The sequence below is a fragment of the Acyrthosiphon pisum genome, chromosome X (genome assembly GCF_005508785.2).
Source record: "Acyrthosiphon pisum isolate AL4f chromosome X, pea_aphid_22Mar2018_4r6ur, whole genome shotgun sequence".
In the NCBI taxonomy this organism is placed as follows: Eukaryota; Metazoa; Arthropoda; class Insecta; order Hemiptera; family Aphididae; genus Acyrthosiphon; species Acyrthosiphon pisum.
In genome coordinates, this window is record NC_042493.1 from 77,526,228 (window position 1) to 77,553,364 (window position 27,137).

At 29.6% G+C, this 27,137-nt stretch overlaps 1 protein-coding gene across 2 annotated transcripts in view; it reads left to right on the forward strand.

Annotated features, from left to right (window-relative positions):
- The first annotated feature begins 7,225 nt into the window (after positions 1 to 7,225).
- The window catches only part of LOC100162780 (probable nuclear hormone receptor HR38), an 88,739-nt gene continuing 68,827 nt past the window's right edge, over positions 7,226 to 27,137 (forward strand). The window contains exon 1 of one of the 2 annotated variants that reach the window (XM_029489573.1): positions 7,226 to 7,797. The gene's annotated coding sequence lies outside the window, so the exon portion shown is untranslated. The remainder of the gene's footprint in view (positions 7,798 to 27,137) is intronic. The other variant, XM_029489575.1, reaches the window with a different exon arrangement.

The window sequence follows — 27,137 nt, forward strand, 5'->3', positions numbered from 1 at the left end:
AAATAGTGCGCTGACATTCTCTCAAGTTATTGATCCCATAAAAACTGTGATTAATAACTAACCTATATGTAAATCATATTTACCTTTGTGTTTAAAACAGTTTCCAATAAACCCTAGGGACTAAATTTAATTTAGCACACATATCCCTTATTGAAAAAATGAATTTTTGAAACAAATAAATCGATTTAATGTGCATTTGTGCTAATTACGAGATAATATTATTAGAGTAAATATTTTAAAAATGTATTTTTTTTTTTAAATGGGTGACTTTGGTAAAGTGTAAGACGTGTTTTTTTGTAGAAATTTGCAATATTGCAGATTTCATCAATAGTATTTTTATAATTAATAACAATTTTTTTAAGACTATTAATATTTTACTTGAGTGAGGTTGGCTTAACGTTACACTAGTCCCCACTCAAGTATTTTTTTTAAATACCTCGTAAAAATTATATTGAAAAATCTGACGATTATGCTAATGCATGCTAATTGCGTGCTAATTATTTGTATACTTGGTCGCATATTAGTGTGGACATATTCATGGAAAAGTGGAATGTTCACTAGTTCCTGAAATATTCGAATATGTGACATATTTGAATTTATTTTATGAGTACAATCGTAAAATCCTCTAGAACACGCACCTGTTACATATACAGGCTGATTTTTTAAGCATGCTCAGCCTCATTTTTTCTTTCAATAGCACATTAATTCGAATTATGATTATTAGAATTTTCAACGTTACATAAATACCATACTTCCTGATATGTTTTGTACTACTTACGGACTGTCTTGATACAAACTTCTTTTTTTCAAAAGAAAACACTTCTATTTTACTTCAAATTATTTAGCAAATGATTTTCTTGAAATTTGGATGTATCTAAATTAAAATTCTAATGAGTAGTAACAGAGTTATTAAAATGTTTATTAGAATAATAAATCCTTAAAAATGTAATATTATATTTAGTATTTATTATACTTGGATCATTTTTACAAGTAATTTATATTGATAGATCAATAATAATAACTAACATTTTAAAATCATCTAAGTGATCTAACTTAGATTGGGGTTGGATAGGAGGTAAGAATCTACTTGACAAATTACCATAGACATAATATAATCCTTAGAATACAGAGTTATATAACTCGAAATAACTACTCACTCTAATTTTGATTTAGAAACATCAAAATTCTCAAAAAATATATCTATTTAATAATTAAAAATTAAAAATGGGGTCCCTATTTGAAAATAGAAGTATATATTGTTACAGGATTGGTTCTAGTATAAAATATCTCTAGTATTCGAAAATGTGGTCTTCAAGAGTATTTAAAAATTCCAAAAATCATAATTTAAATATATTATAAGCATAATTTCAGCATAAACATAGGGTGAGCATGCTTCAAATATCACCCTGTATACTAACCCATATATACGAGTACCTACAACACTACTGTTATATTATATACTGTAGTCTGTAGGTAATAGCTGGTATCATGTTAGACGTTAGTTTATATTAATATTTATCTATATTAGAAAGTCATAGTTTTCCGTACTAAAAATGAAATACAAGAGTAAAAAAACTATTGTTGATAATATATTATATTATATATTATGTATAGGTCATCATAGGTAATGACGTGTCAAATATTCAGACAAATTCGTTTGGTTTTGCGTACAATTTTATTACAATAGGTACCTATGTCATTATTTTAAAAGCTCCAAGTAAATATATTATACTGTGGTAAATACATTTATTCGAATCTGAAAAGTTATAAACAATAAATGGTACCTATAGAAAATATAATATACGGACTCTATAAATTATAATAATAGTCTATTTAATCATGAATTTCCTGGAACAGGATTACCTACTCTAAATTACAAAAAAAAACACATACTTTACCTTTTATTACGTATTGCTGACATTGCGGTTTTTTTTAATAAAATAATGAATATTCAGCGTTTTAATGCATGTCACATATTATTCTCATATAATTTCCAATAATTTATCAATCCTTGAATGTGTGAAAGGTTTAAAAATGCAATATAAACGATGCTAAAAAAATGTGTATAGGTATACCTATATAAATTTATAAGGTTAAATGTTTTTTAATATAGCATATATAGGCACTTTAATACTTTATGGGTTACAATAATTGCTCAAACTCTAATAATATAGTCTAGTCGATGTTTTTTTTAAAATTTGATTTCGATTTAAATATGTATTTCTCAACGACGTGTTGTTATTCTATTGTTTTAACGTTAAATATCGATAAATAGGTACCCAACAAATACATTTTTTTTACTTTATCAATTTTATATAATTGTATTACGTACCTAGGCATAGGTACTCTATATCTAATTTTAAATTGAATTTTCTAACTCAAATAATCTGCAGCAGTAGGTACCTATATCTAATAAAACTCTCATAAATATAATCGAAAATAAAACCAAATGATAATCTTCCCGTATACAGTATAAACGAATAAAGTGAAATTAGCTTATAAAAATGTCGTAAGCACAGTGTACACAAATACATAATAGTATAATACACATATTTCGAAGATCAATATAAAACAAACAGATATTTTGTTCTGGTAGTTTTTTTTTTTTTTTAAATAAATATCTTAAGATTTTTTTTCGGCAAATGATTATTTATTAAATTATACATATATACATACATATATTTATATATTACAATATTTTTTTGTAACTGTATTGTTCTTAAATCGTAATATTGTTTTCAGTTTATACTATGAGTTAACAATAATATTATGATGCATTAATGCATTTGGTAGCGGAACACATTATGTTGTTTACGATAGTGATTTTAGGTTTAATCTTTCATATAGTTATAATAACATAATGTGCAAATACTATGAAATTTTTTGGTAAAGGTGCACGGTGGTTAAAATATTATTGAGTGAATATAATGTATATTGTATCTAATATATAATAATATATGGTAGGTACCTATAGGGAGGGTACTTATAATGATATGCGCAAATAACTATAGGCACCCGACCTATGCCCTAAATACCTAATCGAAATTCGTATAGTATTTGGATATTATGCTTAAAACCTATAAAAAAAAAAAAAAAAAACAGGAAAAAAACAAACATTTGACAATTATTGCTGATTTATAGTTTGTAGTGCCATATAGCGATGCATCGGGAACCGGTTAAGCATAATATTGTCCTACAAATTGAACAGCTGTAAAATATTCTCAGTGTATGAGATTGGCATAAAAATTGTGATATCCGGAAAAGGAAAAAAAAACTTCGAAAAAATAAACACAATCGTAAAATAAAAAACACGGATGGGTGGCTTAACGGGTTTACGTATTATATGTATTACATCCCAGACATAATGCCCGGCCCGTTAATGCAGTTCGTACGTACCTATACGGTTTTGTTTATGAAAAATCATGAGATTGCTATCGGTACAAGGTAAAAGTCGGCAGATATAATTATATTCAAACGACGCAGTATAATATAATAATAATAATAATAATAATAATATGCGCTTGGCTGTGTACCGTACACGCTTGCATCAATATAGATGACAATTTATTTATAACATCGTATAAATTGTGCCGACGAAATTGAATTACAAATTTTTATTTCCACACCCGCGTATTATTACAGGTGATATTGTATTATAATATATAGGTACCTACCCATCACGACGATACTATTATATAGTTACATACGCACAAGACGCAATTATTGGTTTTTTGGGAAACATATTACAATATTATGCGCCGATGCAAATAAATTCAACATCCTAACAATAATGATATGCATGATGCATCTAAAGTTGACGCGTGCAGTGTATAACAGTGCGATATTTATTCAATTCTTGTTGCTTTTCACTTGCCGTAGGTATACGTATTTTCATAATTTTTGCACTCGTTCTACAGGATTTTTTTTTTATTTATATTTATATTATTTTTGATTTGATTACAACACTCCATAGGCGATGTTGACGCATTGTTTATCTGTATACTCAATACGGTAAATGTATACAGCAAAGTACATTTTATTGGTATTTAAGTACCGATAATTCACGAGGTGAACTTTGAGCGCATTGAACCATGTGCGATTAAAGTCTAGCGCGCAACTGGTGTACCTATGTCATTTTATGTGCTGAGCGTTATAGGTAATCGTGATCGATCCCAGCAGATGCGTTTACATAGATTTATGTTTTATAAATGTATAATGGACGTTGCGATCCATTGGAGAAATCTCTTAAGGATAAATGAACACCATAATATAATAATATTCTATACCTATTTGCAACTATAAAAAGCATAATTCAATATATTACTTTACCGGAATACTTCAATACGCTATTCGTTTTATCATATATACCTATTTTCACGAGAAATTCTGATAGTTATTCGATATATATGACTTGTATAGATATTATTATAATTTAAATAATATTGAAAACACTGCGCAGCTACCCATATTCAACACGTCTTGTCTTAACGGATAGGTTCAACGTTCAACGAACTGTCATTATTCAAGTTTTACGTATAAGTAGTCATGAATAGTAATCTATGACTTTGTGACAACGGCACTATAACATATTATGAATCTATACACATGCAGTAAATACAAGTTGTAGCCACATCATGATTCATGACCGCCACGAGCCCGTGACTGTTAGATATATTATTATTATGTTTTACACGATCGGATTGAATAAAATATTACAGTACGCTAAATAGTGTTGTTGTGTACTTTGTCAATCATTATACCATCATCGTCTACGTTTTGAGTTCAGAAACACATTTGCAAATAAAAAAACGTTATAAAGTATAATATGAGACGACTGCTAATATTGTTGATATTAAACGCGCGCCCACCCATACCTGGCTGATCGCTATAATGTTGATGTGTAATTATCGGAGAATTTTAATGAACGCGTTTTATTCATTATATGATCATTACCGTCGCAGGACTTATTTAAGTTTGATTAAAACCTATAGTTTCTAACGAGTTTTTTTTATCCTAAATGAACGGTAATAACTAATATATTATATTCATCGTGCCACAACTCACAATAATATCATATTATCCGTCATATAATTATTAATACAGTATAAAATACTAGTAGGCACTTTGGCACTAACTATGATAGGCACCGGTATGTCACAAGTTCTCAATAATCTTTTTGCACGTCAAAACATAAATCCTATAAATCTAACGAGAATAAACGAATCACAAAACGCGTATAATATAATAATAATTCGTTGGGTATTTTTATATATATTTTCCAAACTTTCAAATCAGTAGTAAAAGCACATATTTTAATACAATATCGGGTACCTATTATATATTATGTGTATGATAATGATTTATATTTTTCCGTTACTATTGGTTCGCTGCGGTGTAAATAACGTTAAAATAATATAAGTTAAGTAAATAATCTAACCCCCCTAGATTTTATTCGTTTTGTGTGGGACGTCGCGTTCGGATAGGCCAATCGGCATTTCACTGCGGCCAGCGAGAGGTATATAAGCAAAAGCGTAATCGTAATGTATACCTACGAAAGGCTATATATATATATAGGTAAGACCGTTTTACTGCAGTCGGCGGATATTATATACTATAAAATAATAATAAAAATGATGCTATTTTTATACATATTATTAGTGTGTGTGTGTGTGTGTGTGTGTGTGTGTGTGTGTGTATGAGAGTGTGTGTGAGTGCGTATAAATAATATTCCCATCTATCGCGGTTTGCCGATGATTTCTCGCCGTTGATATACGGCCCGATGTGTAATAAATTAGGTGGGCACCTATAACTACCTTTATAATATAATAAATATATATATAATATATATATATACAGACCGCCGCCGGGTAATATATACAAATAACGCGTACATACTATATATACGGACAAACTCGAAAGTGAACTTAGACATTATTATGGCACTGCGATTACAATATAGACGCGCAGACGTGTAGGTGTATATCATTATTAAACAGTAAGTGCGGCGGCGGCGGCGACGGCGACGGAATTATATCGATAACAAACTAATAATTGTCGGTATATAGGTATTCAACGCGTCGCGGTTTTTCGAACGATCGTCGGCGCGTCTCCGGCAGCCCCCGCCGGCCGGTCGCGACCCCGCCGCCGATAACGGCGCGTCCGGCGATATTGTGCACGCGAAAAAACCTACCCCACTCAACGTGATTAAACCCTCCCCGACCTCCCCCCCGAAAGAGAATTACGCCGACGGCCGGGGGTGGTGGCGGTGGCGGCATCGGTGGCGTCGTCGATGACGTGTCGTCGGACCGTTACTACGGCTATAATAATAATATTATGTATTATAATATTATTATTATTATTATAATACGAAGACCGCGCCGCCCGCCCGCTCAGCAGTCGTCGGGCAGCAGTGACGTAAAGCCGGGTCCGATCGATATACGGCGCCCCCCCAGCCGACAACTGTGACGTCACGCTTTCTCGTCGTCTAGTTATGACGTGACGACTCCGCCGCCGCGAGCCGTACGGACGGACACCACGCGCGCCCGCATGGTACACCTCTTTACGCGGTACGGTATTATTATCATTTTAATAGTAATAGTAATAATAATAATAATAATAATAGTGTCCCGTCAACGTTCCGCATGGCAACACGTCTCGCGCTCCGGTCGTCTCAGTCGCCGTCGCCGCGGTACAGTGTGTAAACCGGCACGGCCGAAGAACGACGCCGCCGCCTCCGAGTCTCCGTCCGCCGAGAGCACAGACGACGGGCCGCGCGCCGTCCTGCAGCGGACGACGACAGTTGTTCGGCGTCTACCGGTCGGCGCCGACGCCGCCGCCGCCACAGCATCGACGACGTCGAGACGCTTGCAGAGGTGAGTAACGGCCACGGACTCGATGCCTCATCGAATAAAATTTGTAGTACGCGATCGCGCGCCAAGTGCCGTCGCCCCTCTATGACACCCCCCCCCCCCCCAATCCACCCACCCAACCCAAAAAAAAACAAAACAATTTGGGGGTTAGGCATGGTGGTAATGACAATAATGGTTAGAATTGCATATTATTATAATGTATTTATGTTTATCGCACTACAATAATATTATTATTATGGTATATGTACCTGCCGCCGCCGCCGCCGCCGCCGTCGTCCCCTACCCCGCGCGCCGCGTACGATTCGCTCGCGGTTGGTGGGGAGCGGGGAGGGGCGGATTTTTCGCACCGCGCGAATCCGAATCGCATCGCATCGCATCGCCACCGCCGCCACCGCGCGCAACAATTTTCACTTCAGTCAGCCGTGTGTTGGTCCGTGTCACGTGTCCCCGATCCCGGATTTCGTCGTCGTCGTGCCGACCGTCGTTTTTTATAATATATCGTACACGAGGATATTTATCGCGCTCTCGGGGATTCCAGAGTTTGCGTCCGACGTTTCCTGCACCGGAAGAATATTTTCGACTTCCCGCCGAAAGTTTTTTCAATTTCAAATTTTTTTTTTCAAATTTTTATATCCCGCGTCCGGTTTTTGAACACCAAACGTTACCGACGCACGTACAACAACAATAAAAAAACAATAATTACACATGTTTAACAATAATAATTTAATATATATCACATTGTCGTATAAATAGACGCAACACACCGCAGTACGTACCTATTTGTATTTTGTTTTTGATTTTGTTTGTGTGTATATGTGTGTGTGTGAGTCTGTGCGCGCGAGCGCGTGCTTAGTGTTTGTTATTTTTTTTTACATTTATTAAATTTTTTTTTTGCACGAAACCATTTACCTCGAACATTATAATGAAGGTATTTATCATGAATTAGTATTTATTTTTTTTATTTCTTCTTATTTACCACTGTGGGCTGAAATTTTTTTCTTATCATTTTTTTTTTTTTTTTTGAATCGAAGCATCTCATTATTGTATAAGCTTTCTTTATAATATTATTATGCCTACGCATGCTGTATGCCGCCTAGCTACCTAGACCGGTAAAAATGAACAAGTTGAAAGGATTTTATGAGCTAAAACTTTTTTAATTAATAATTAATTGTACTTCACGAAAATATTTTTACTATTTGTTAATATTATTAATAAAATACGTACACTTGTAAGAAGAAAAAAATAGCATACTATTCGACTACTTATTCTATTAAATTACTAATATTTACATTTATATTATAAATGTTCAGGTACGTTTAGTAGAGTTGTTTTTTATATTTTAAATAATATTTCAGTGATTTAATTTTTTGACAATTATTTTTCTAATTGATTTACGTGTAATTATGTATAGTGTGTACCGTGTATGTAGGTATTTGTAAAAGTACAGAGAGAAAACTTTCTTAATTTTTGGCAAAAATTGAAATACATGATATAATTAAATTCTTTTGACCAGATGTTTATTTTGAATTGTTAAAAAAGCAGATAATCCTGTTTTCTATTAGTTTAATATAAACCGGTTAAGATGAGCTTGACCATAGAGAATATTTCAAAATCTTTATCTCCCTACAGTTCAAATTGTATAGAAATCTATCTTGAACTGTACCAAATACTTTCGTGATCGAATAAACTACAGTATTACACCCATTAGTAAAATAAACATATTTAAATAATTAAATATTGAAGAACCGATACGGTATAACTTCTCAACTTATTGTGTTCACGAAATAAATTATGATTTACAATTTTATGTATTATGCAATTGATACTGTATTACTGTCATATTGAAGAAAATATATAAACACCTATATCTAATAAAATATGTACATATTAAAGTTTTTAATTCCGTCCCCGATATTTAGAAAAAAAAACTTATGTCATATAACAATGTTTTGAAAATAATGTATAACCTTTAAGTACCTAGTATGTACTTAATAATATATACTACAAACAATATTTAAATTATAATAGTAGAGTAGTAGGTGGACAGGTGGCACAATGAAAACGTAAAAAAGTGACTATGTTTCAATCGATTTTAGTTTAGGTTCTCACCTGCATAATATTTTATTTATATGAAGTGTCATTGTTTTATCAGTACCTAATTTGTATGGTTTTTCAGTTGAAGACTATCATCTAACAAATTGAAATAATATGTGGGAGTGATCAATAACGTCCCTATTTGATAAATACAAATATATCTAATGAAATATTATTATCTTGATTATGAAATGAAGTGATGATTTCTTACCTTATTAAAGACTTTACTATACATACATATAATAATATAAAAGAATTAGATTGAAAAAAATAATTTTTTATCCATGTATACCTACGTTATCTATTTTTCAAATTTAAATATTTCCTATAGTTTTTATTTTATTTAATAGGTATATTAAAACCGTGAATAATATTCATTTGCGTGAAACATTTTGTTTTTAAAATAGGTATATCTTCAAAATATTTCTAATTTCTGTACTATTATAACAACTAATTATTAGCTTAAGTTTTATATATTTTTTTCATGTTACATTCGTATTGGTACACATTAGGTATATAATATTATGTACAACACCTGTATAGTGTTGAATTAGTTATAGACACTATTTTTAGTCAACACTACAGAATAATCGTTTCATGTTTCAAATTACATAAATATATATTTGGTTCAACCATCATAAATATACATTATTTAAATTAAAATGTTTATATTAAATGCAGTAATAGAAATAATAATAACAATAAATAAGTACGTAGGTAAGTTAGAAAATATGATACTAATAAGTAATAAGTCATAAATGATTAATTTTCATTTGGTTTTTGGGTATTACTGTATTAGCTATTAGTATATTACATATATCAATAATTAATCAAACCATAGAAAAGTATTCGTTTAGTTTTAACTTATTAGTAAAATTACATTGTAAGTAGTAGGTATTTACACACTTTTTCCTGGAAGTCATTGATTTTTTAAAACACTTTTAACTATAATATATTATATTATTATGCACAATTTTTTATTCAACGAAAGGAATCTACCTTAAATTAAGGGAACATAAAATGTACGATTAAAGCATGAATAAATACATTTAAAACTATACAACTATAGGAAGTAAAAACATAAATGATTTAAAACAAAAATTAAAATACGAAAGTTATTTTCGTAGTTATTGCCGTATTTGCCGTTCATATTGGGTTAGGTCAGTTTTTAAACAAATTGTTTTTTTTTCTGTGTGTGCAATAAACTATAACAACGAAGGCCTTCGTGTGGCACATCGTAATTTATGTTCGTAAACTGTTCTGTTATAAATGTTTTCAATTCATAACGATGCACAAAACGTAATAACGCAACGTGTTTGAATTCATCATTTTTAATAGTCGGATCGACGGTCGGTTCTAAAATGCACAGAGAATATTGTTTTAAAAAATGCAATAATAGGTACGACTTATAGTTTGTATAGTAATATAGTATGCGCGGTATATACAGAAGTGGTATTTTTATTTTATGCAACATAAGAGCTTGGTTTAATATTAAAATGTTTTTATTAGTATGAAACACCGCATTAATAACTAGGTAATGGTATGAGACATATTATATATTATTAACTCAAAAAAACGAATAAAAAAATAGTATTTTTAATTTTAAATCTATATAATCCGTACTATATTTTATTAAATTACTAGACACTCGTCACTTATCACATCGTTTTCTAATTTAAATCTTATAAAAATTATTTCTTTATCCATATTGAATACAGATAATGGGTATATATTATACACGAAACAATATATTGTGTACTATATTAGAATGTAATTCATAACGATATATTATTATTATTATTAATTTGTAGATTTGTACTGTACTTCACATCTGCGCCTATAAAAAGTAAGAACATTATGATTTACAGTAGTATATTATGGTTTTTAAAATGTTATTACAAGACGCGTATAAAGTTATAAAAGAGGTTTCTTTTTTTGTTTTCAACATGATTAACTGCCAATTGCCATAAATTTGACTATATAAAACTCCGGGAATTAAAATAAGATTCCAGTTTGCCCACGTGAAATTGCACGAAAAATTATTTATGCCCAATTTCTCGTATAATCCTGTGCGTATAATAATTCTGTGACCACAGATATATCTCAGCATTTAGACACACATTTATGTATTAATTCATCCATTGTTGCGTCCTACTCATTGCACTGATTTAAAAAAGATATACAGGTGTACACGTGTACACCTATATATGTATAGCTAATTCAGTAGGGAAATGAACATTTGTTCGTATTATTTCGAATATTAACAATACGTTTAAAAAAAATTTAGCTATATCTATAAGTCTACTGCGTTGTCTCTTCTTCGGCCATTGGGCCCGTCTTTGAATCACCTATTTACATAAAACATTAAATTACACAAATAAACGAGTATAAGTCTTAATGTTGACATTACAATATATACCTAGGTAGCTATATAATTATTACAAAGCTATGTTATTGTTGAAAATTGCTCAGGTATTATATTATTTTGAAAGCAACTTGTAATAATGTATGTAAATATAAATTCTACCGATGTTTAGATTTTTTGGGGAATTCGCGGTGAAAGAAATTCTAGTATAGTATACTTATATCACATTATCTCGACGAAGAGACGTGCAGATATCGATGGAAATTTGCATAGTGTATAGATAGTCAATATTATATACATTCTACTCGACGGTAATATGCGCTCGATTAACGATACGTCAATACCTGTTTACGAATAACAATAATAATAATAATAATAATAAATATCAACAGAGTAGGTGCCGATACAAGAGATATTTTTTATGACAATGGACGAAACTAAAATATAATAAAGTCGTAATATCTTTCATTTCTTCAAAAGAAATAATACATATAATACAAGTTTCATTGTATTTTTTCCGCAAAAGTGTACAACGTATATTATATCAGTGCAATATATGAAATTATGTTATACAGAACGTATATAGTGTTCGATTTATATACCTACAACTGGCCAAAACGAGTTCGTGATTTATTTATTTTCGTTTATTCTATATAATATATGCGTATAATATGTATATAAAATGAAAAAAAAAAATGATATCTACAATAAAAAGAGTATGTTCTTACACATCAGCGGACTTAACTGAAATATGTATTATATGCAAATTCGAGAAAAAAAAAGAAGTCAATAACAATAATAATTTATATATAGGTATAAAATATAATATTATTGATGTGTACACACTACTGTATGAGAACAAATATAATATACTGTTTCACGTCAAATATATTTTCTGTACCAACGACGTATCATAACAAATCGATGTACCCGCGTGAATTATACCTTTATTTTTTACTGACCTCGCAGTACAAATATTAATTATTAAGCACCGATGAGTTTCAAAATAACGGTATTTATTCTCAACGGTACCTAAACGTTTTGCAGTACGGTTCGGATAAAAATTAATTATGCATGCATGCAAATTATTCAATTAAAATTGAATGTATAAAAAGGAGAATTCTTCCGAAAATTAAAGTGACATTTATTGGTAAAACAAAACATTATACATATTGACTGATATTAGTGGTATTATTATACTGCCAATATTGTTGGATGGTATATGGTATATAACACTGTTAACACGTATTATGTTTTCATCTATTTTTGTGCACTTCCATAATTGAATTAAGTGTTAATAATCAAATAATATCGTAGTGTTATATAAATATGGTACCTATCTAAATTCATTGATAAGTCTATACTCTATAGGCATTAGGCACTACTTATACGTCTACTGGATTATATTTTATTAAAATATTGAACGAAGGATGATATATATAAATAAAAATTAATCTTAATATATATTACAATTATTTTTTTTTTTAATTGACTAGGTACTTGCCTACATATTTAATACAGATTTAACCTATGGTTATTGAAGTATATAAAACCAAATATACCTATAGAACCACATCATTTTGTTTATCATCAAGCTTAAATCTTGCCCTCTGGTTTAAAATCAGTGATTTTGTCTAGGAGCTCTAACATAAAAAATTATACGGACAGCTAAACTATATATGGGATATGCGAAGTATACTGTCGTATGTTTTATAGGTAATTACATAAATTTCAAAAAGTTTTCTTCCGGAGTGAAGTTTATGAAGACTACGGGGAGCGACAATATTGTGGGCTACAACTGCAAGGAATATAGTAGAAACATATTAGTTAACATTGACGTCTAAACTAGGGTTTAGGTTAGGTTAGGTACCTGTTCCTATGTGCGCCGCCATACAAAATTTTAAAAACTAATGACAAAATTAAACACAAACACACTGGTGCTTGCCCACGTAAAAACTTTGGTGGTTTTTGTTTTTCCAACGTCGAAAAATGTCTAGTGCTCGAACTCTATAGCCTTTATGTATTATAATATTATACAATATACATAATATGTATGGCTAGGTACGTGGGCTTTATATATTATACATCGTCTGCTGAGACAAATGCGACACATCTTTTTCCATATCGGTTGACGCAAGCGATTGTGTTTTTGATATATTTCACAGTCAACTTCCCAACGAAAAAAATGTTATTAGCTAATAAAATTGTTTTGACAACTTGTTATTTGCACACACTGACACACGTCACACATGTCATAGGTACTTTCGTCAATATACATATCATACAATTTAGTACCCTACGGAAATGTTTTTCCTGCGCTATAATGTCGTAATCAGGCGGAATCAGCATGGACCTCAAAAACTTGAGAAATATATTATTTTTGTTACGGTTTTTGTAAATTTATTCTTCACCGCCCCTGCTCAATTATTTCGAATTCGGTTTCCTATATTTTTGTTCTATGATGAAAACTGTCAGGTTGACCAAAAAGTAAAAATGCATAATATTTAGTAGAGAAGGGAAAGGTCGTGTCTGACGTTCGCGGTAGTGCATAATATAACACAACTCATCTGTTCCCGTAGGTACCAGTATATCATATTATAATACGTATGTAGGTAATATTATGTGACTTTAAAGACGAACAATCATTTAGGTCCAATAACAAAAATGTTCAATCTGATTTCGGTTTCAACCTGCTCGTCGTGAGCCTATATAATAAGGGGGGGGGCTCATTAAAAATTTCGTTCTCTGGCCAAAATGTTCAAGTTACGCTACCCCACCACTGTACAATATATCAAACAGTTGTCGTCAGCCTGAGGGTCGACTCGAGCATCGTCTATATATATAGGTATTATGTGTGCGTGCGTGTGTGCATGCGTTTTTTTAACAGTTGATGATTTGGATTACGACGGATAAAGTGCAACGCCGTATACTTATTTTTAAATCCTGGTGACAGTATATAGTTGGTAGTGACAGTAGCTTGATCGTTGATCACTTGCATATGTCTTATAATTTATATAATGATCGATGTGTTATATTTTTGTACCTTTATACCTAAGCCATATTATTGACTACGACCTACCTTCCTACTAATGTGTTGTTATGACACCCGAGGCTATATTATTGTATTTATTATTCGCGTAATATCATCACCGTTGCTTAATAACCTGATTATGATTTATTAAAAATAGCATATCGTTATATTCATGAGCACGCGTAAACGAAAATCTATTGAGTTTTTTTACTAAGCCTTTTTGGATTTTGGGTTTGAAAATTTTTATCATTGACCGTATATAAAAGCTTTTTTCTATTTATAGATACAATATATATATATACATAATATATTATATGTATTAACGTGGGTATATACATATTATTACACACGATTTTTGATGTTCATATCACAACTGTAATATACGTCAGTGATTTTATTATTATTACATTCCAATTGCACTCCGGTCTTGATTAGATGATTCCACGAATGTTTCGACGGTTTTAAGTCACGCGATTTTACTTTTTGAAACGCATTGAAGTAACAAATATATTTTACGTGTATAAACTATAAATGCAATATACATGTATATTAATATATTATGTATTGGGTAGTATAAATTCTCCAAAGTAAATTAACTACTAATAATAATAGCAGACTATTATACTAACTTAAGTTTCGATATCATGTTGGTAACAGATACTAGAACTTTTTTTATTAATACAATTATTATACCTACTTTTGCGGAAATATAGAATTTTTAATGATTATCCTACAGTTTTTAGTTTTTCTTGATTTTAAATTGTATCGACTGTTATGTGACATTTGGAATAATGTTGAAATGGTATACAGTTGTCCAATAATTAATAAGTTTGATTTTTAGCTTAAGCTATATAATATAAGCACTGGTGTAATCATCCTAAGAAGCAGAAAGTTCTATCGTTTTTAAACATTTGAGTAATTTTTTAAGTAAATAATATTATTATCATTGGAATTATTAACCGATATTAGATACTTACAATGCATATTATGTAAGCTTATCTTACCGAATAATAAAGAAACTATTAAGAGCTGAAAATATAACGTCTTAATCAATAAATTAAAATATGTATACTTATTATATAATCGTGTAAAGAGGAGGTAAAGACAATTTACTCGTATATGGTATATATAAGACTATATTACATTTTGCAAGATAAAATTTATTATGACGTAGAATATGTTTAAACTATCTTTAAACCACGATCACGAATCTGGTACGTACAACCTAAGTCGTTGATTGTTACAATTAAATATTAACTTAATTTTTTAAGTTTTCAGCCCACAGTAAAATGTAGATATATATTTATGTTGTAACCTGCCGATATATTTTTAACTTGCATGCCATTATAAATATCGTGGGTACTTATAGACTATAGTAGTTAGTATTGTAAACGGTATAAATCTAGTTCCGTAATAGTAATACCTAGTAATATCAATACCTATGTCAAGATAAACCATTTTCATTATAGCTTGTTATTTCTTTGTTGATTTAAGTATAAGCTATGGTGAGTTAAAATTCCAATTTTTCCAAACAATTGTTTTGTTGTATTTTATCTGTCTAAAATACAAAATTGAAACATGGTCATTATTTGTGATCATTAATCACAATTCGATATACATGTTACCAATACCATAGGTGTAAACGTATGGTAAAATAACAATGAATGCACAATTAGTTTTAAAAAAATATGATAAATATTAATTAAATCATCGTTATATTAATAAAAACGAGTACCTAAAGCAAAATAGTATAATATTATTTATTATACAGATATTATACCTATAGGCTATATACATAAGTTGAATGTTTGAAAAATGTTCGTATATTTTTGAAACATTTTTTTTTTTATTGTATAGGTACAGTTAGTTTTGAAAAATATCAAAATGATTTCAATAAAATAGAAATACGTAAATGAAACAAAAATAAATTGAATTGTCAATAAAACGAATTCAAAAGATTATTTTTTATTGTTTAACAGCATGGAATTATATAAAATGTTATTTACGGTATAATATCTGCGGCAGGTAGCTAACTACGTATTTATTTATAATTGTTTACCACTCTACAGTGTACCTACATGACGTATTATTATTATTGATTTATTCAGTTTATTCGTTAATTTGCATTTCTTCATAAAATTTATAAATTTATGATTACTATTATTCAGTATTCTTGATAAATTGAAAAGAAGCCCAATATTTTTGATACTCATGTAATTCGTGGTCAATAACACTTTTTGATCACAATTCGACTTGACTTTTCACAATGAGACTACAATTATTATACACGTTATTTTTTTCTTAATTTAACTAGAATTATTAAATATTTTTAAACAATAATATTATATCCTGATATTACTGCATACATTCTTTTTGTATTTATAATAATAATATGCTCCCGTATTTATCACAATGGTGAAACATAATTCATTGATGACACGAGTTGCTTATCTAGTTTAGTAAATAGAAGTAGACTGGCATACCTACACGATCAAGATCGTGCCCACGCACAGACATTTTATTTGCAACTCTATGTGTTTTAAAAACAAAACGCACACTGCAATCCGTGAGTAAAACTAGCGTTATAAGCTCAATTACCCTAATGGATATTAAAAAAAATCAGAATCGATTGCTGCAGTCGCCAGAGATGAGCAGTATTTAAGCACTATATATAGGTACATCTGTTGAATGCATCTTGTATTAAGTATTTTCCTAGTGAGTAGTGAGTTATAGTATATTTTTAATAACAAAACAAACCAAGTAATCACTTAGTACTTTTGACTTGAGATTCCAAGCGAAACGATAAGTGTTTTTTTATCTTACAATAATATGTGTTTACATTAAAAAAAAAGATTTTTGAGTCTGTCATGCATCTTTTGGAGCAGATAAAACGCTTCAACCATCAACTACGAATGTGGTTCCTCGTAAAAAAAAAGTTGACCTAGTTGTTCCTTAAGAGTGGGTGAGTTATAGTAAAAATGTCACCTTAAAATTCTGAATAATATAATGAAAAATGTAAAAAATATTTACAGAAAAATGGAAATATTTAAGCAATGCAAATTTTAGACAAATTTGATTTTGATATTTTGTTGTTATACTCAAATACGTATAATTATAGATACTTGTATATTGATTTTAAATATTATAATACCATTTTCTATAAAGGTTATACTTTATAAAATACTTTGGTACTATTTCAGGTACTTATTTTAAATGTTCTCTACAAATGTTGATAAAAAGGTTTATGCACGTCTAAAAGATTGAACATTTTTCTGTTTAGAATAAAAAAAAAATTTAGTAAGTTTATAGTTAAGTACATTTTTATAAATTTTCATAAGCGTTTTAAGTACCTACAAATTTTAACAAAAATCGTAAAAATCTCAAAAATTGACGAATTATTTTGTAGATAAAAATGCATGACATATTCAACGTTGATAGTATTATATGTATTTAAAATTGAGTACAAGTTTCCATAAAAGTTTTATATACCATTAAAAATATCGAAAGTAATATTCATAATACATTTTTCAAAATATATTAGTGTAACCAGAAAACCTATTACCTATACCGTATTTATACCGAATCGTTTTTCACATTAAATGATACATCACATTTAAAACATCCATGACCTACTCAATAGTCACTGGGGAGGTTAGATGCCCTATCTCACTACACAGCAGGTCGATTTACCTGATTTTCCTCACAACTTAACCATAAATAATGATTTTTCTTATTCTTTTAAATACAAGTTAGTGTTCCTCAACCCTGATTAAACGAATATGTTCAATAACTAACTTCATTAAAGCTTTTATTATGTTAATGCTCAACATTTTAAAAACATAATTTCAAAAAATTATCCTTTTGAAGGCAACCGTCAATTTATTCAAATGACTTAAAGTTATAATTTTATGATTTGTTTTCATTCAAATACTTCTATATTTTTATAATATTATATTATAATTAATTACATTTATATATTGGTTATATCCGTATCAGGTATTAAATTTGTAATAATTGTGCATGTATTTTTTATCTCGAATTTATTTGATCCAAATATAAATTATAAATACAATTTTTAAAGTATTTTGCATCTGGGTGTCACTATATTAAATCGCAATTCACAATACATTTATTCAATGTGTGCATATAGACTGCGCATTATACCTACGTATAATATAATATCAGTAACATTGTGAAAAACGTGCAATTACATGAAGGTAGATAATATAATATACTAGGTATATTATAGTATTATGAACATTAGATATTATTTAGTTTTGGGGATGATGTCATGTAATATTATAATATTATAAAATTTTATAATGTTATTTATTTCGACTATATATTATACTTTGTACTCAATAGAGTGAAGTGATATTAAAGTTTCGTGAATACTGTACCTACGCGTTTGTACTTACAATCTACATCATAATATTACTCACAATATACATTATTTTATTCAAGATATTATATCAATGATAACATTACCGTTTGCAGTACAGTACATAATTGTTTGCTAATCGAATATAATATATTATATTATATAGCCATATAGGTGTACCAATGTATCACATTGCCAAAAATCGATGGCTAATCAGTATATCTCAAATCGTGTCTGCAGCTAGCAAATATTTCTTTTATTCCATATTTTACGTACATAGTACATATTAGTAAACGAAAATTAGAAAAAAATCCAAGGGGAGGAAAGATCGCTCAAATAATAGATCTCACGGTGCACAAATATGCGACGTGGTCAAACGCGCGGTGGTGGACACTCTGTAGGTAGATACCTAGGCTACGTCCTAACTATACTTAATGTACGCGGGCTACATTACCACGGGCAACGATTTTGCGTTCATTGACTTTTGATGGAAAGCGGACAAGAACGGAGAAGAGGAGAGAAGGAAAAGAATATAAATAAAAATAAATAAATAAATAAATCGCTGCGTCGTCGTTTGGCATACGTCGATGGCGACGGTGCAGATGCGCTGACAAACACCTCGTGTGCAAATCGTCGTCGTGTGCTCCATAGTGGAAAAAAAAGGCAAAAGAAAGAAAAGAAAAGGAAAGACAGGGGAAAAAAATCCACCGATAAAAAAAGCAACGGAAAGAGGGGAGGATTGGCGGATGGAGACGAAAATAAAAGAATGATTGCGTGCGATCGAGAATCGGCGTTAAATCGGTACCGATCTATTTCGGTCTGACGCGCGCGCGCCCCGATGCACCGCGCCCTGCTGCACCACGCTGCAGATAAATGCATTTGCACTGTGACCGTAGGCTGCGCGCCGGCGGCGATCGGTCGGTCACCGCAAAACCAATGTGGTTATATTATTTAGAGTTACGGGTTGCGGCCTGTAACTATTACGACGAAAGGTTGCAGTTGTATATTATGGTCATTATTTTTACAAAATTATAAATTTATAGATTCATATAATATTATGTTTAGTGTATACATTATAATATTTTAATATCTATTATTTTATACGGTTACTTATTAATTAGTACAATACACGTGTTTATGGACTTAAATAAACCTATATATTTTGTTATTACCAAATTTTTTATTCAAATTATAATCATAATATATTATTATCTTCTACTATTTTCTATATTATTTCTTGTTGATAGTAACCAATGTCCTACAAAAATCCGTCGTAAGTATTATGGCACAAGTGAGTATAGTGACAAGAGTATCATTATACTAAGCAGAGACGATAGACTTTTGTGGTTAACACCGTTTTAGTTAAAACGACCTAACTATATATATAGTCACCGACACTGCTACAGGCTACCACTGTTTATATAATTAATATATACTATACTATACAACGTGGATAATAATATAGTGTTTGGGCAAAAGCGCACTGAAGAAATATAAAGAAAAATGTTTATTAATTCTACCATAATATGATTAGTAAGCGTATTGCTTAAATTGATTGCTGATTAACCTTTGTATTCTTTCTTCTAGGGTTTTTTGAGCAATATTTCCAAAATCAGTTTTACTTCTCGCAAGTTTATACTTTATATAGTTCTCGTTAAAAATATATTTTAATATCAGTATCTGATTCAATTTATTATCTTATATTTTATTTTAAACGTAAAACATTTAGTTTTGATTTTATATGCATAAATATTTATTTTTTTGTTCGGTAGTTACTAATTGATGTTTATAATAATAAAGAAATAAATTTACGTATTATAATACCAATATATTATGAACATTACCTTTTTATTTTATTTAATAATTATTTAGAAGCCACCGAAATCTTGTCAACAGGTGAAGGATAAAATAGTTTGAATAAAGGTACCTAGACTCTATATACTAGGTAGTGTATTATACCTATTTCACATTTACATATATTAATATTATAATGTTTAGTATGATAAACTATGATAATGTTAGCCATGAGTGGTAGAATAAAACTTACTAGCTACAACAATGAAACATATTTTTATATTATGTATATATTTATTTCAATATGATTCAATAACATAAATACATAATATTAGGTACCTAGGTATAGGTACCAACAATGTCCAGATATGACGAGATTGTAACCGAGCGATCTGTACCCAAACTTAATTTCAATTCTTTTATCCAGGGTATAATTTTATGTTTGCTCGAGTCGTAACTCGTACACTGTTCCTGTAAAATGAATAGATTTTTCCATTCTAAAACCATTGTGTTTTTATTTTTATAGAATTACATTTGAAAAGACTGACGAGTGTCACCGAATATAAAAACATATTTTCACAATAGATACATTGTAAATCATCAATATCGATTGTAAGTTTAGTGCCTTTATAATTTAAAATAAATCTACATACCTAACTCAACAATATTTAAACAATTTACAAACGTGGGCATAATATAACATACCGGCGTAGAGTGTGATATACCAAGCGGCACAAGCATGCTAATCCCCTATACTATTTTTTTTTTCATTTAATAATGAATTTATTCGAACTTTGAGTCTTAGAATTTTCAAATTTACTTATAAAGACCATATTTCAAAATTCTTAAGATTTTTGTACTAGAGTTAAGTAGCGATCCAAACGTCTGATTTTCAAATTGGTACCCTCCTATTTTACTATAAATTATTAATTGCTATTTTTTTTTAAATGTTGAATGTTGATGTTGGTTAAACATAATTCAAACGTTAAATGAGTAGGTACACACATAGACATTTTGGAGTAAAATCACTGATATTACAGTGTCAGCGGGCTGATAGTATAAGTCAGTGGACAAGGAGTATGGAATATAATATGTAACATAGGATCTAGTATTTATTATACTTGGACCATTTTTATAAATTATAAATATTAAAAGATCGATATAAATTATATAATCTTAAAATTACCATAGTCCACATATCTTCCAAATCCATTATCATGGACCTATTATCCTTAGTACCTACACAAAGTTAAATAACTCAAAAACTACTCATTCAAATGTTGGTTTTGAGAAGTCAACATTTTCAGAAAACGTGTCCACTATATAATTTACAGAAGAAAAGGGTGGCTATCATATGAAAATTATAAATTTGTATCTCTACAGAACACTCATCATAAGTAGTACAAAAAACTCTGGAATTTGAACAAATGGTCTTTAAGAATATTTAATGATTCCGAAAATCATATTTTGAATAACTTCATTATTGGAGACGAAAAATATATGCTTAGTGAATCACTCTGTATACAATATACTATGTAGATTCAGTAGATAATTGAAGGCCCGGCTCGAGAATTAAGACTTATAATATTATAGGTAGGTATACACAATAGATGCAATCAAACCTCCATTTTGCCGCTCTTCGTTTTTGTAGTATCCTCGTCCAGATTTTCTTTTCCTATTATGCAAATTAAAATAATTATAATCACTATAATATTGTGTTAACTTGATATAGGTGATAGACATAATTATATTAATATATCATATTGGCACGAGGAAATGCTATAGTAGTATAGTATCATAGTATACAAAATACAATATTATTATACTTACGTAATGGTATTAATTATTTTCAAACCGACAGGCGTGTGTCGGGCGAGATACTTATATGATTTAGAAATCGATTTTTCCACTCGATGTAAATCATGCGGGTACAATTATTATATTTTACCCCAGAATAATTTTTCCGGTAAAATTCGCGTCCCTGGTGTAAATTGTATTGTGCACTTATCCATATGATGAGCAAACGGAAGATTGATTACGCGATCTCCGGACCGCCGCAATACTTATTATTATATGGGCGTATATGTATGAAAGTATAAAACGTGTCCGTAGGTACAAGTATATAAATTCATATTAAAATATGGCTGTGTTATAATATTATAGGTGTTGCACGTGGTAAATAAATATTATGATTTATTTCCGTGCACGCTTACGCCGGATCGATAAATATTATTACTTTGACAAAGCGACGAATCAACAAGTGCAATCTCGATGATACATAATAATATCTCTTATACAACTTATATAGATACCTACGGATATAATAGCGTTTGAAGTTAGAAATATTCCATGTGAGCAATTTCAAACATAGGATTTCTTTTGTTTTTCTTATTTAAGCTATTATAAGCACTGACGAAAAGCCAAATATCAGTTTCTTTAACTATATAATAACCATTTAAATATTATGCAAGCCCATTGTTACAATTCATATTGTTTTAATAACATAGAACATATTAATACAGAAGTGTTTACTTATTTTATAATATTTATAATATTTTGTTCAAATATATATTAATTTATTTTACAAAATATATCGATACCACAAGTAGGTAAATATATTTTAATGTTTGAATTATGTGAATCATTATTTAAAACTATTCAATTTCTCCATACTAATTAGATAATTATAATTTTCCAACTAACTTAACTTTTTTCAGTTAATTTTAAAAATTATAAGTTACGTTAAATTCACGTATATACATATCTATAAGACAAAATAATAATGAAAACTATACTAACTCATTAGTTATTTTTTATTTTAATCACTCGATACCGAACAATATATGATTTTAAATACAGATAAAAAATGAATGAGTATAATTCCTATTGATTTGATTAATTAGTTGTCCCAAACGAGTAATTGCCCAAATCATTATCTCAGGCTAATCTCCAATAAGAATAGTATATTATATAAAAATCATTTTCAACAAAATATTTAAGTAATTATTATTTTAAAGAAATTGAAAGTTGTACAATCACTATTACGACATTAAATTTAAAATTTCGGATATCTAACTACCTATCATTATATAATATAATTTGGTGTCTTACCATTTTCCGTTGATTCTACTTGATCAGTCATCAAACTGTATCATACACTTTTGTAAATATTACATTGCAATATGTACCAGTTCATTGTGTAATATTTACCAATTATTTATATTTTAGATATCATCAAGCTAAAAAAAATAAGGTTAATAAAATCATTATACACATGCAAAAAGATTTTTCTTGTAAGTACTGCAAAGTTTAACGTTTCACGAGATGTTTGATAATTGTATATTTCGTAAAACTTTCAAACACAATCAGCTTTGTACAGTTAATTATAATTTACAACTTTAGCAGTCACCAAGAGACTCGAGTGATTTTTTTTTATTATTATTCTCATTATTTACAATTATTGTGTAAACAGTAAGTTTATAATTTTTAATCGATTTTCTCGTGTGATTGTGCGAATATCTAAAGTACACACAAACGAGTATTAAATTGAAAACTGTTAAACAACATTTGATCAATCGGACAAATAATAATGAACCTAATCCTCGTCAAAATGAATGGTTATAGTGTCTGCCTTGATGGTGATAATTTATCAGTCTCGCGTAAGTCGTACTGAAAACGTACTGTAGATGTATACTCATACACTCGCACAAAGTAATATTATTAGTCCGTAAAGTGTATTATTAATAACACACTGTGCGTAGGTACTTATGTGAGTGTGTGTGTGTGTGTGTATTATATACACATACAGTTAGTAGTATTTATTTTGCCCTCGGAGATATTATATTATGGTTTTAGATTTATAAAATATAATTTAAAGTATATAGCATTATTATGATTAATCTCTCGGACTGCAGTTGTAGTGCAGTGAGTCGGGAAACGGGTTTCTCCTTTTCCATTTCTTGTAAACTTGAGTACATCCCACCTCGGCCCTTCGCCACAGTTATACACTCGCTACAGCTATATAATACCCGTTTATCGGCCATTGGATGATTTAGATTGGTCTGGGTATCCCTGATAAAAAAAAAACAATTCATAGACTAATCGGCTTTTAATTTTCGAGTCTATACAAACACATTATAGGTATAAATTGTTTTTTACATAGAAGAGTATAGATATAGGAAATCCAGACACAACCATTGTTTTTTATATGCAATCTAGACCCACCACTGAACTGAGATCCACTGGTCGGGTACTGACGGAGTAATTATTTAAATTTGTTTCGAATTATGAAATTTAAAATATATAGGTTGTCATTAGAAAAAAAAATGTAAAACATATCAAACAATTGTTATTAATTAGACTTATTTTCAAAAATTAAATTCTTACAATAATTATATACTTCAAGCTATTTTAAATTATTAATTTCTTATCAACCGAAAACAATTGCCTGGACATGAACGAATGAAAAATCACTACATATTTAATTAATCAATAGCTACAGTCTCTCTTAAACCCGATTTGGTGGCCCGTGATTGGTCGCCATTACGTTGTAGAGTATTTGGACGTTTTAGTGAACCGTTAAATGAATCAGTTTTGCAACTCGGCATCAGTGGAGATTAATATTATGTTATGGTATAAAAAAATAATGTACGCTTGTTTTTTGTGCTAAATTTTACGTTATTTTAAATTTTTTATAGCACTTTAATAATATATTTTCATTTTATTTTCCTCGTTCGGTTACGTCCAAAAACATAATGTAATCAAATCGTGTTAAGTACATTTCTGTATAATAATAGGTAGCTGAAATATATAATACTTGCCTAAAGAATTGTTATACCTAGGACTTACCTATTGACTCGAAACGCGTTTGAATATTATATTATGTAAATCGCATGTACAATAAATCACAAAAGTTTTTTTCTTTCCATAGCTACTTTATACTTTCATATTTACACCACTAGCAGCTATGCATATTTATGTATATATATTCATGGTATATAGCTGGTAAGTAAATAATAGGAAATTGCGTTTTTCGTTATAAAATTTAAATTGTGCGCGTATGTTGTACAAGCCATTTAAGGCGGCGCCGACTGCAGTATCAAAATTGAACACACATCCAATATTTTTTACACTGTCATAGAAATAAATTTTTCACCAAAATAAATTTGACAAAAAGTGCTAAATGATAACTTGGGTTTTTTCAATAACTTTTCTCAACAATTTATAACATAAATATTCTGCATATTTTAAATAAACGACGTAATACATTTTTTAAAATCACATTATAATATAATAAATGTAAGTGCAGTGTACATCCAAACCGATATATTAAAAAAAAAATATCTCATGCTGACATTTAGTACGAGTTCTAAGAGAATAAATGATGAAAAGATTACTTTTCAGCGTCCGCGACAACCACTGCAGCTCTATCGGAATTGCGCATAGCAATTTTTTATTAACCATGCCTGATATATAATATATACATTATGCATAATATAATCGAAATTAAAACAATACTTTTTTAGTGGGAACTTGAAGGCTCACAGTATGATTTTCAAAATCGTATGTCATGATATTACTCTTAAGCATTTAAAGTCTTAGATAAACTTGAATTACACAACGATGTTTACAAATAGACTATCATTAACATTTTTTATTTTTACATTATTAATTCAATGACTAATAATGACCACCGTGTACTGTGTGGATATAATTTTATTGTATGACTTAACTCGTTTTGATCAAAACTTAATTTATATTTTCTTCTTATATAAATTAAATTATAATCTTTTAACTTGAATTAATTAATTGAATACAAAATTACCTTGGCTTAACTATACTGATCAATTTTACACATTTTGTGTACTAAATTTATGTTTACCTTACTTAAGTTGTATATTAAAAGAGTCGCAAGCAGAATGCAAATAAGTACATTGATAATACCTATAACTGAGAAAAATTAATTAACTATTAAATTGATTTTACAAAAAAAAGTGTAATTTTTTTTATTAAATTAATGTGCAACCTCAAAGTTAGGTTAGATTCCTTTTGAGCTGCGTGTGTCGAAGACAAAAAAAATTGTACACCGTGATTGAGTTGTGTGCTTTAATATAGGTACACTATCCCTGCTGGATCCCCTGCTATAATACGCGAAGACAATGCTTAAAATATTTTATTGTCACACGTGTAATTGAGTTGTTCTATACTTTATTATACAAAGACATGAGTGGCTGGTTAAAATATGTAAAAGTATAATATTATACAATATAAATAAGATAGTACATAATATTATTATGTTTGTTTGTACAAGTTATTATCACGCGGCACAGAAAAAGAAAGAAAATAATATATTATATTTCTTTTTGTGCAACCGCAGCAGTTCGTCTCGAATGATTATGGTTTGATAGACCCACACTACACATTTTGAACGTTTATTCGAAGACATCTCCCATACTGTCTACATTTCACATATTATTATTCATTATTACAGGCGTTTCGTCTCGTATCCAGTCAGTTGCTTGTGATCGATTTCGGATGAACTATATACAACACAGTGTCACAACTCACAGTTTATCACAACACAGGATTACGGAAATCCTAGGA